Source organism: Muntiacus reevesi, chromosome 7, assembly GCF_963930625.1.
Source record: "Muntiacus reevesi chromosome 7, mMunRee1.1, whole genome shotgun sequence".
Classification (NCBI taxonomy): Eukaryota; Metazoa; Chordata; class Mammalia; order Artiodactyla; family Cervidae; genus Muntiacus; species Muntiacus reevesi.
Window position 1 is genome coordinate 8,986,012 of NC_089255.1, and position 11,564 is coordinate 8,997,575.

Consider the following 11,564-nt stretch of genomic DNA (forward strand, 5'->3'; position numbering starts at 1 on the left):
CATCTATGACTGAATGCATGATTCTTCTTAGGAAGCCATGGAGGAAGGTCAGGTTTCAACAGCATCTACTAAAGCTAAACATATGCACACCCTAAGCTCCACAGATTCTTCTCCAAGTACAAATGCTCACTTTTGTTTCCCAAAAGACGTGTATAAGAATGTTCAGGGACAACTATTTACAACAGTCAGAAATGGTAAACAACAGAGCTCTACGGCTTTCCTTTTCATTCTCTGAATGGTATGCTGGATAAACAGAAGTTCCTGATTTTAGATATAGATTTTAGTCATCCAGTGACTACATTCTTCCCTTGAGGGTGAGTACTTTTGTATTATATCTAAGAAATCTTTGCCTACATACATCATGAAGATATTATCCTATGTTTTATTACAGAAGACATATTTTTTATCTTTCACATTTATACTCACATTCCACTAGAATTCATATTTGTGTACAGGGTGAAGTAGAAGTGGAGAAGGAAACGGCAACCCACTCCAGTATTCTTGCCTGGAGAATCCCATGGACAGAGGAGCCTGGCAGGCTACAGTCCATGGGGTCGCAAGAGTTGGACATGACTTAGCGACTAAAGAGGGAGAGAGAAAGAAGTCAATATTAAATTTTTACCATGTGAATTGATCATTCTTTAAAGTCTTCCCCATACTGTTTTCTGCTCGATTTATAAATTGTCAGGGGCATCTACAGTAGACATTATTAGCTGCCTTACCAAACACTCATTCTCCAAACCTTTCTTCTTACCTGCTTCCATGTAGGGCCTACTCTCTAAACCTTCCTTGCAGCTAGTGGTGGTGAGTTAGATATAACTGGAAACATGTAGCAGTTGATGGAAATGCTTTGGATTTCTTGATAAAAGGGACAAATACAGGGAACTGCCCCTTTCCCACTTCTTCAGTGAAAGTGGATGGAACGACTGGAGTTAAAATATCTACCTTTCAATCATGAGGAAAAGACAGATATTTCAGATACCCAGTCCTGATATCGTTTGACTGCTGAATCCAGTCATTTTATGTGAGAAAACAAATCCTCATGTGTTTAACTACTGTTTATGTGATTTCTGTTACTTGCAGCCCGAAGGATTTTCTAACTAATACAGAATCCATCAGAACTCCATGTGTGTCTTTGTTTGGGAGGGGGGGAAGATATAGCCATTGGATCTTTGGAAGAAAGATGCCTATGAAAACAAAAATATTTCCAATTGTGACCTTAATAATGTGCTGTGTTCTCATTGTATGCATGTATTAAACACGCAACTTAAATGGCCACATGTCACAGAGTATGGAGGTTGGAAGGCTGTGTGTTTTAGGCAACAAGAGTTCTATACAGGCATCAGGAGAATATTATCCTTTTGTCAGTGACTTGTAGAGGGCCCCATTTACAGCTGAACAGGTATCTGATGTAACAATTCATTGTTCTGACACATATTACAATCAGGATATGCAGTTTTTAATGCATCATATTACATTAGCTCAGCCCATGGTCTAACACCATGTAACATAAATTTTGCCAAAAGGAATGACATTATATGACACTGACTTTTAAAAGACACACACTATTTTTTCAGATCACATACTTTTTATCCATGAGTGCCCAATTCAAAAATCAAGCTGGCAGACAAAAGTGGAGTGAATGTGCAGCCTCAAAGCAGCATATTTATCTTGAGTAGTTTTGCACATTTCTACCTGTAGTCAATGATTCTATTCCATTTTTATGTTGAAATGCATGAGCAACATTAATGGACCTTTTTTCCGTCACCTGAAGTATAACTTTTATTCAGGGTCAATCAAGAGAGACCTGAAAGGTGTTTTTGGACTACACACTATAGATAAAATATTTTTATGTGTTTATCAGGAGCTATCTATGACTGTTCCATTTGAAACTCTTGCCAAAATACGTATGACTATTTTATTTGTATCGTATCTCTGACTTATTCCTTTCAATAAGATATCTTCCTTAAGTGTGAAATATTTTCAACTGTCATTACATCTTCTTTTTTAATATTAATTAGACAACAAAAAAGAGGTAAGGATTTTGGGGCAACATATTGCAGTTTCTAGATTACTAAAAGAATATTCTAAATACTGAGTCACAAAGATCCATTCATACAGGCTTTTAAATTTAAATTATTTACTTCTTTTCTAAATTATCTTCCTACAGAATTTCTTGTCCATTATAGTAAACTACTTAAGGCCTAGAGAATTCTTATTGTGCTAAAAATCTAAAGTAAAAAAAAAAAAAATTAAGCAATAATCTGCAAAAACTTACTACGATTCTGCAGAATAGTCTGCTAATGGGAAGGGAGTCTTTGTGAAATTGCTTTTCCCCTAGTATTTTAAGGTAATATAAAGATATTACTTCTTAATTGAGGAGAGAAATTTCATTTCAGCTTCCACAACTTTCAATTCCAACATTACTACCCTAATATTTAATTACCGTACTTTCATTATTACTACAATTATTTCTGTTCCCTTATTACCATATTTTTTTGGACACACGTGTGGGTGTGATTGCCATTTAACCATACAGTTGTGATTTTTAAGAATCCTTTTAGTATAAGAGTTACATGCTGCCAAATGATACAGAAACTTTAGAGTTGACAGAACTTAACCAATTTTCCTTGGCTTTTTAGCCACACAAGAAATTAGAGTAACAGAATTCAATAATGACCTTGGTTAAATACAGTAAAGCAACTGGAAGTCTAATATGATACCTAGTAACCAGTAACGAATGATTGACTTTTTCCCCACTTTTTACTCAGATGTTTTGGTATTCGTGCTTGGTACTTAGCCACACAACAGTGCCCCTGAAATTATTAAAAGCAGTGATTGGGACCTCAGCAATACATTGTTGGATAACCTTGAGTAATTTACTAATTCTCTCCGAGACTCAATCTCCTCTGCTGTAAAGTAGAATAAAATGCCTGCCACACAGGGTGTGGTGCCTGTGAAACTTATATGAGACCGTGTGTGTGAAGGGTGAGGCACGATGACTGGCGCATCATAAATAGTCAGTAAGTAGTAACTACTGTTATTATCTTAACTCACACGGGCAAAGAACAAATCATCCAGGACTGATGCTCTTCAGTAAGGTTACATTATGGAACAAGTCTGTTTTTTTCATTGAACTAGCAAAGAATTATAAAGGAAACCATTGCTTATCCACATATAAGGGTTGTAAGTTGAAATGCAACTATTTTTGGACTAATTTTCTATCACAAATAGTATAGGAAAGAAATCTTCACATGTTAAATTTATTATTGGCAATTGCATTATTAAAATATCTTTTCAATGAATACATTTAAAATATTGTATGTAAATTGTATATTTATGCCTATCAAATTTAATGCCAGTTATATACCTTTGGGAAAGATATAAACTTTTAATTTTTCCTCTGAAATGCTTATGGTATGATAAAATGCAATAATGTAAATAAAAGTTTACATAAAAGTAAATAAAAGTAAAATAAAATAAATAAAATGTAAATAATGTAAATAAAAATGTACATTTTTAACATGTAATAAGTGCTCAATAAATGATAATTATTATTATTTCCAAACAAGGCAGAATCTATGTATGTGAACTTTCTTTACTCCAAAGGACATATTTTTTAAAATATTCATAACAATGTTTAAAATACTGTCTCTTACTCAGCCTATATTTTTCTTCTAGTATAGGGAAAAAAAAATTCAGGTAAGACAATTCCTAAGAGGTAAAGGAAAATAAAGATAAAAATTAAAAAAATTAAAGAAAAGGCTTTGTTAGTGTGTTCAATTGTTTATTCAAAAAATGAGAATTTATCTTTGCCAAATCATTGAAATAAACACCGGGAATGCACTATTATTTAACTCATATTAACTAAAAATTAGTGCCTACCATTAAAGACTAATATATAGTTTAAGTTGTTTGTACTGCTATACACAGTGTAATTTTGCTTTCTTTGCTTTATAAAAGTTAATTTCTGTAAGTAAAGATTAAAAAAATCAGTGTTTTACAAAATCTGCTTTGTAAATGGTTGGTGAGGTTTGACTAGATACCATACTAACCAAAGCAACTATGTTTTAACTGTTCTAACAGTTAAAACAGGAATAAAAAATAGTGAGAGAGAAAATTTAAGATATACTGCTTTTCTAGACCGTAATGTAGCTCTCAGTTACAAATGATAAGAGCAGGTTATATGAATACTTTGTGAATTATTTAAAAGAAGAAAGGGAAGCTTCAGAGTAAACTACCAGTTCCCAGTGGCTGTTGCAAACTGTTTAAGCTAGACACTCACTGTGCCCTTTAAACTTTCATTATCCCTATTTTTGCTTTTGTAATCAACTGGAAATGGATGTAAAACTACAAAGACAAAAGTGAAAAACACAAATAAGTTTAGTATAAAGCTAGGAACTGAAAGAAAATGGAGAACAGGAGTGATTTGAAAAAAATGAAGGAAAAAAGGGCAGAAATATGCTTGGGATTAATTAAGTCAAAAGGGTGTACTCAAGGTACTATATTCTTGCTGATTTTCTGTCTGTTAGTTCTATCTATTACAGAAAGGAATGTTGAAGTCTCCTACTGTAACTGTAGATGTCTCTTTCTCCTTTCAGTACTGCCAACTTTTGCTTTGTGCGTTTTGAAGTTCTGTCATTGGGTGCAATCACATTTAGGATTGTTATGTCTTGGTGAATTAACTCTTTTATCAACCTGTATGCGTGCTAAATCACTTCAGTCATGTCCAACTCTGTTGCGACCCTATGGACTACAGCATACCAGACTCCTCTGTTCATGGCATTCTCCAGGCAAGAAGACTGGAGTGGGTCGTCATTTTCTTTTCCAGGGGATCTTCCCGATCCAGGGGATCTTCCCGACCCAGGGATCCAAGCTGGGTCTCAGGCAGTGGGTTCTTTACCACTAGCACCACCTGAGCAGCCCTAGCAACCTGTAATGTCTCCTTTTATCCTTGGTGATTTTCTGTGCTATGAAGTCTACTTTGTCTTATTGTAGTACTCCCTATTTCTTTTGATCAGTGTTCATACGGGATATCTTTTTCCAACCTCTTGCTTTAACCTACTTATGTAATTATATTTGAAGTGAGTTTCTTCAAAGTATTTTGCTTACTTGCTGACCATTCTGTATCTGTCTTTATCTGATGTGTTTAAACCATTTACATTTAATGTAACCATTGTATGGCTAGATTTAGGTCAACCATTTTATTATTATTTGTTTCCTGTTTGTCCCCTTCATTTTTGGTCCCTCTGTTCCCCACCTTACTGTTGCTGTCTGTCTTCCTTTAGATTATTTGACTATGCTTCAATACTTCATTTTAATTTATCTATAGTCATTAGGCTATGTCTCTGTGTGTGTGTTTAAGTGTGCTCTAGGAATTATAATATACCTAGCTAACCATTTATAGTATACTCAGAGCCAGTATTTTACCACTTTAAGTAAACTGCAGATACCTTACAACATATAGACCCTTTGTCTTCCCACTTTTATGTTACAGTGGTCCCATGAATTACACTGTCATGCACAGAAAATGATGGTGTTTGGGGAGGTAATTTGCATTAAAAAAGAGAGAGAGAGAATTATTAAGACCTGTGTGAATGAGGCAAGACAAAGATTAGAATGGAGGTTTACTGATGGTAGTGTTAAGACTGTAGTAAGAGAACAGAAGTAAGGCACTTTAGATAGGCAGTGCAGTTTGACTGAAATATCTTTGGTGTGGTGATTGGGAAAGAGAAGTGTGGGTGATGGGGAAGTTTGCACATGTTGTAGTTACAGTCCTCAAAAAAGGCTTAAGACTATTTGGCTGCTTTCATATATTGTTAATACTGGAGAAGGAAATGGCAACCCACTCCAGTATTCTTGCCTGGAGAATCCCATGGACAGAGGAGCCTGGTGGGCTATAGTCCATGGTATCGTGAAGAGTCAGACACGACTGAGCAACTAACACACAAATATATTATTAATAATGAAATACATTTTAAAGAAAGAAGGTACAGGGAGCAATTTCTCTGAAATGGGTGATGGTTGGCTCAGTGCAGATGTACAAAACAGACAATTATTTCCATAAACTTGCCTTGAGCCTAGTTCTGTGGTGGAGGGAGGTTCCAGATTTCAGGGAAAACAAAGGAAATTTATGGTGATATAAACTGGTGATCAGCTGGTAAGGTAGTTCTGTTTAAGGAGCTCCCCTTTTCAGGGCCTCCCCTGACAGTCCAGAGTTAAGACTCTGTCCTTGCACTACAAGGGACACGGGTTTAATCCCTGGTTGCGGAACTAGGGGCTTCCCTTGTGGCTCAGCTGGTAAAGAATCCGCCTGCAATGCGGGAGACCTGGGTTCGATCCTTCGGTTGGGAAGATCCCCTGGAGAAGGGAATGGCTACCCACTCCAGTATTCTGGCCTGGAGAACTCCATGGACTGTATAGTCCATGGGGTCGCAAAGAGTTGGACACAACTGAGCCACTTTCACTGGGAACTAAGACCCTGCATGCTCTGTGTTCAACCAAACAAACAACACAAACCATTCTTTTCAAACTGGGATATCCTAAACAGATTTAAAGCAGCTAGATTTCTCAGCAATATTTGGCAATCTAGCCTTGAATAATTGTACAAAGCCAGGGTTTTTAAATTCCAACTTTGGTTTAAGCCTTATTTCTTTGACATACCAGCTAAGTGTTTCTTCTCGTGGAGGTAACTTTGGCTACAAACTGTTCATAGCTTGTCCTTGAGTTATTTTTCCTTTGCCCTCTGCAGCCCCAAAAGTAAGCAATTGTTAAGCCATGCTCTCTTCCCCTAGAATATCCTTTTAAGCTTTTCCTCAAGCCAAAATAACAACCTTTTGACAACTCAACTCTAAGAAAACCCCAAAGTAAGCACTCAGTACTATGGAAACCATCAGCTGACATCATTCCGGTAAATCTATCTTCGGGCTGTGCAGTTTGTTCTACTGTAATGGTGTTATTCTGGGATTTATTGGCTTCTAGAACTAAGAAAAAGACGTTGGAGCACCGTGAACAACTGCTAAGCTATAGAGAGTGGGGGGAATCAAATACCGACAAAACATGCCACTCTATTGTTCATTTATTTCTTCTGGTTTTCTTCCTATTTTGACAAATTGCTTGATGTGAACTCATCTTGGTTTTTATTTTTTTTTGCAAATCATATATAAATTCTGAGACATGAGTGAATGTCTTCTTGCCAATTTCAATAAAGGAAAGAGCAGAAAAATTGCAGCTCATATACATCTGTATCATTCAAGGTACAGTCAAGAGGCGGAAATCATACCAGTTACTAGAACAGAGAAAATATAATTGTTATCTATGTATAAAGTTGTTAACAAGAAAAGGAAAAGGCAAGATGAGTTGTCACAGAGGTAGCAACTGCAAGAAGCATTTACCACCCCTAGAACTGGGGAATGAAGAAAGGAAACTGGAATTATTAAAACTTAGGAACTCAGAGGTGGAAGCTGACCTTGGAAAAAAGAGTCTCAGTCAGCTTACACAGGTATCTCTGAGAAGGCAGGATGCTTTTGAGCAAGCTCCGGGAGCTGGTAACAAACAGGGAAGCCTGGCATGCTGCAGTCCATGGGGTCGCAGAGTCAGACGTGACTGAGCAACTCTACTGAACTGAACTGACAAAGAAGAAATATCGTTTCCAGAATTCTAGATCCAGCATCATATTGCAAAGGATAGAAGGATGGGTTTGGATGTGAGAGATAAAAACAGTAAGTGAGAAGACATTTCAACAACTTATTCAAACTGCCCTTAAATTAAGTAAGGTGAAGGTACAAGACAGACTGACCAGCTGGCACTGAGGGCCCCCCGGGAGCTACCTTGAGTTCCCTTGGTGCAGGATTTAGTTCTCAGCTCTGCAAGTCCAGAAACTCAACTTCATCAAAGCACCAAGAATGGACAAAGCACAGAGGGATGGGTTCACATGGTCCAACTTAAAGGGACTGATGAATAAACTCAAATCTAAGGTATTAATTTAGAGTGAGAATATGACTGTCGAGATAGTTAAAATGGTACAGATCCTTTCATCTGCAGAAAAACATGACGTCAGAAGGTAGCTGATGAGAGCTGGGAGAGTTGGCTAGATGTGCTCCAAGGCTCTGGAATTATCTGATGCCATTGTAGCGATGTGCTGGGCAAGCTAATGAGGCATCACACTGGCCATTAGTATCCCTACCACTTGTATAGAGGTGGACAGATCACTGCCCCCGCCAAGCTGACTTTCTCTCATCCTTCCTTGGCTCTTAACCTCCTGCTAGTAGCTTTTCTTCAGATAGTTAATGTATGTAGTCATTTATCATTTTATTTGTCCTTGGCAGATGGTCTTGGACAAGTTATTATCTTTCTGAGTATTTTCTTTAGATAAGGAACAATAATCTCTATGGCATGGGGTTGTTGTATATATTAAAAGCAATAGTCCATATAAATACTCACACAGTAGAGTCTAAAACATAGGAAGCTTTCAAAACATGCAGGTTCCATTCCTACTTTTGATCCTGCTTTGATTATAGCTAAGACAGTCTGCTCTTCTGACATATGTTTCCCTTTAAAAAGATGAGTTAAATGTTTACCTACTATTCCATCAAAACGATGTACCCTTTTATTTAACCAGTAGCTATTTTGGGGGAGGTAAGATTATTTCTAATGTTGTGTTATTACACTTGATGTTTTATTTCTGGTATCATTCCAGGCTGAGTTACCGAATAGATACTCCCACTAAAAACAAATCAGTTCAGTTCAGTTCCGTTGCTCAGTTGTGTCCGAAAAACAAATCAACTATATTCAAAAGCAACAAGGAGCAAGGAGATAAAAAATATCCAGGCCAAAGACCACAAGAAGGCAGAACTCAGAAGAGCAAATGCAAACAAACAAACAAAAATCTTAAAAGCAGCCAGAAATAAAAGGCAGTTTACTTTGAAAAGAGAAATGGATAGATTAAGATCTATGCTCCCTCAGGCCACAGTGCGCACAGGAAGCTAGTAGAATGATACCTTCAGCGTGCCAAACTATATTCACTAGCATCTCCTTTAGTGTGGGTCTGCTGCTAGCAAAGCCTGTCACTGTTTTTATCTGCAAACACCTTTATTTTACCCTCATTCTTGAAAGATATTTCACTGGGTATAAAATTCTAAACTGATAGTGTTTTATTTTCTTGGTACATTGATATTTAAACATACACACACATACATATTTATACTGGAGAGAATTTAAGCTCAAATAGAGGGTCTGAAATGAAAGCAAATGAAGAATAAGAAAGTGATAGTTATGTGCATAAATAAAAACATTAACTATAAAGCCACAACACATGTACCAGTCTTTGTAATTAATATATTTAATTTCCTACTGTAAAATTAAAGATCTTAGAACACTTTAACTCCATTTATCCCCCATATGATTTCTATGCAATTATTTTAAATTGTTTACATTTTAAAATGGAGTAAACAATGATATTTAAAATTAAAATACATGTAACAGTTTCATGGAAGTCATGAGAGGAATAAACAAAATTAAAGTGTTCCAAGATCTTGTATTCCACAATAAGAAAGGGAACAGCCCAAATGTTCATCAACTGATGGATGAATAAACATTCATCATAAAACATTTATTATAAAATTTAGTATAGCCATATCATGGTTTATTACTCATAAAATAAAAATAAATGATGAAGTTCTGATATGTGTTACAACCTTCACGAAACTTGGAAACTTGGAAATGTGAAAAAAACCAATCATCAAAGGCCATGTATTATGTAATTCTATCTGTATGAAATGTCCAGAATAGAAAATCTATAGAACCAAGAAGTGATTAGTCAAGCGCTGGAGGTAATAGGGAAGTGCCTGCTGATGGATATAGTGTTACCTTTAGGGTAATGAACATGTTGCAAAAATTAGATGGTAGTAATGATTGCATAACTATGTGACTATATTAGATAGCATGGAGTTGTACAGTTTAAATGGGTGAGCTGTACTAAATGTGAATTGCATTCTTCATGAACACAACAAGATGCTATTGGGGAAGCCTGTCTGATGTGCAGTCTTTCAATCCTTGCTTGGCCATGTAAGAAGGGGTCTGGGGCCTGGAACCCCTCCTTGGTGAGAGATAAGGAGCCCACACAACCTTGGCAGACGTAACTACTTTTGAGGGATTCTCTTTCCTGGTTTTGGGCTCAATGTATATTCGTTTGTTCTGCTTGAGCATGCATGTCAGTGATCTCATGTGTCAAGTTTTCAGGCTCCACGGGGGCCGGGGTCCTCCTACTGTGGCAGAGTGCTTCCCAGTGGCTCAGACAGTAAAGAATCTGCCTGGGATGCAGGAGACCAGGGTTCGATCCCTGAGTCAGGAAGATCCGCTGGAGAAGGCAATGGCAATCCACTCGGGTATTCTTGCCTGGAGAATTCCATGGACAGAGAAGCCTGGCGGGCTACAGTTCATGAGGTCGCAGTCGGACATGACTGAGCAGCTAACACACAGGCTGTGGCACAAGAGGGCCAGCTGGCATGTAGGCCAATGGCCCTGCACGGGCTGCTGAGGGGCCCCCAGCCATGGGAAACCAATACACACTGTTAGAGCTAATCTTAGTCTGTTGTTTTCTCTGAGAGTAAAAGCATTCCATTCATGCTGGACTGCGTTGTATTTTTCTTGGCGACTCCAGTACCAAGATACAATGGGCAAACATACTTGGATTTCTATTTCTGGTGGTTGGCACTGTCATGACCTCTGCTAGCCACCATGGCGTTGGAGTCCCCCCATCCCCGGTCCAGGTATTGGCGAGTGGTGCAGTGTTCTGCTTGACAGATACCATTCTGTACCTTAGGTTGGCAAAAGCAAGAACGTCTAACAATTTTAAGAGCTGATGAGGATGCAGTGCAACTCAAACTTTCATTCATCAAAATGTAAATTAGTAAAGTCACTTCAGAAAACAGTTTGGCATTTTTAGGAAAGCTGAATATATGCTAATCTAGCTGTTCCATCTCTTTGATTATACTCAAGAGAAGTTCTTGTACATGTGTGAAAGAAAATGTGAATTAAGTGTTTTTAGCAGCCTTGCTCATAATAGCAAAAATAAAATAATCAAATATCTATCAAGATAGAGAAGATAAATATTATATAGCAGTAGAAATGAATGAACTGGATCCACGCCCCTCAACAATGAAGAATCTTAAAGACATAATGGAGAACAAAAGAAGCAAATTGTTCAAGAACACAAACAGCATGACTGCATTTATATTAAGTTTGAAAACAGACAAAACTAAACATTATATCATGTAGAGATATATTCAAGGTAGTGAAATTAAAAGAAAAAGCAAAGGAGTTATTGTTCAAAGGTTAGGATGATTATTACCCATGGTGGGGAAGAGAGGCATGAAATTAGGAAAGGACACAGGGGGAGAAATCATTTACTTGTATCCTGGATGATGACTATACAGGCACTTACTTTATGACTATTCTTTAAAGTAAGCTCTGGTGTTTTGGACATACTTCTGTATATAAGATATATTTAACAATAAAAAAAATATTTGTTAAGTGAATTTCCTGGTATATAAATCCTTGCATAT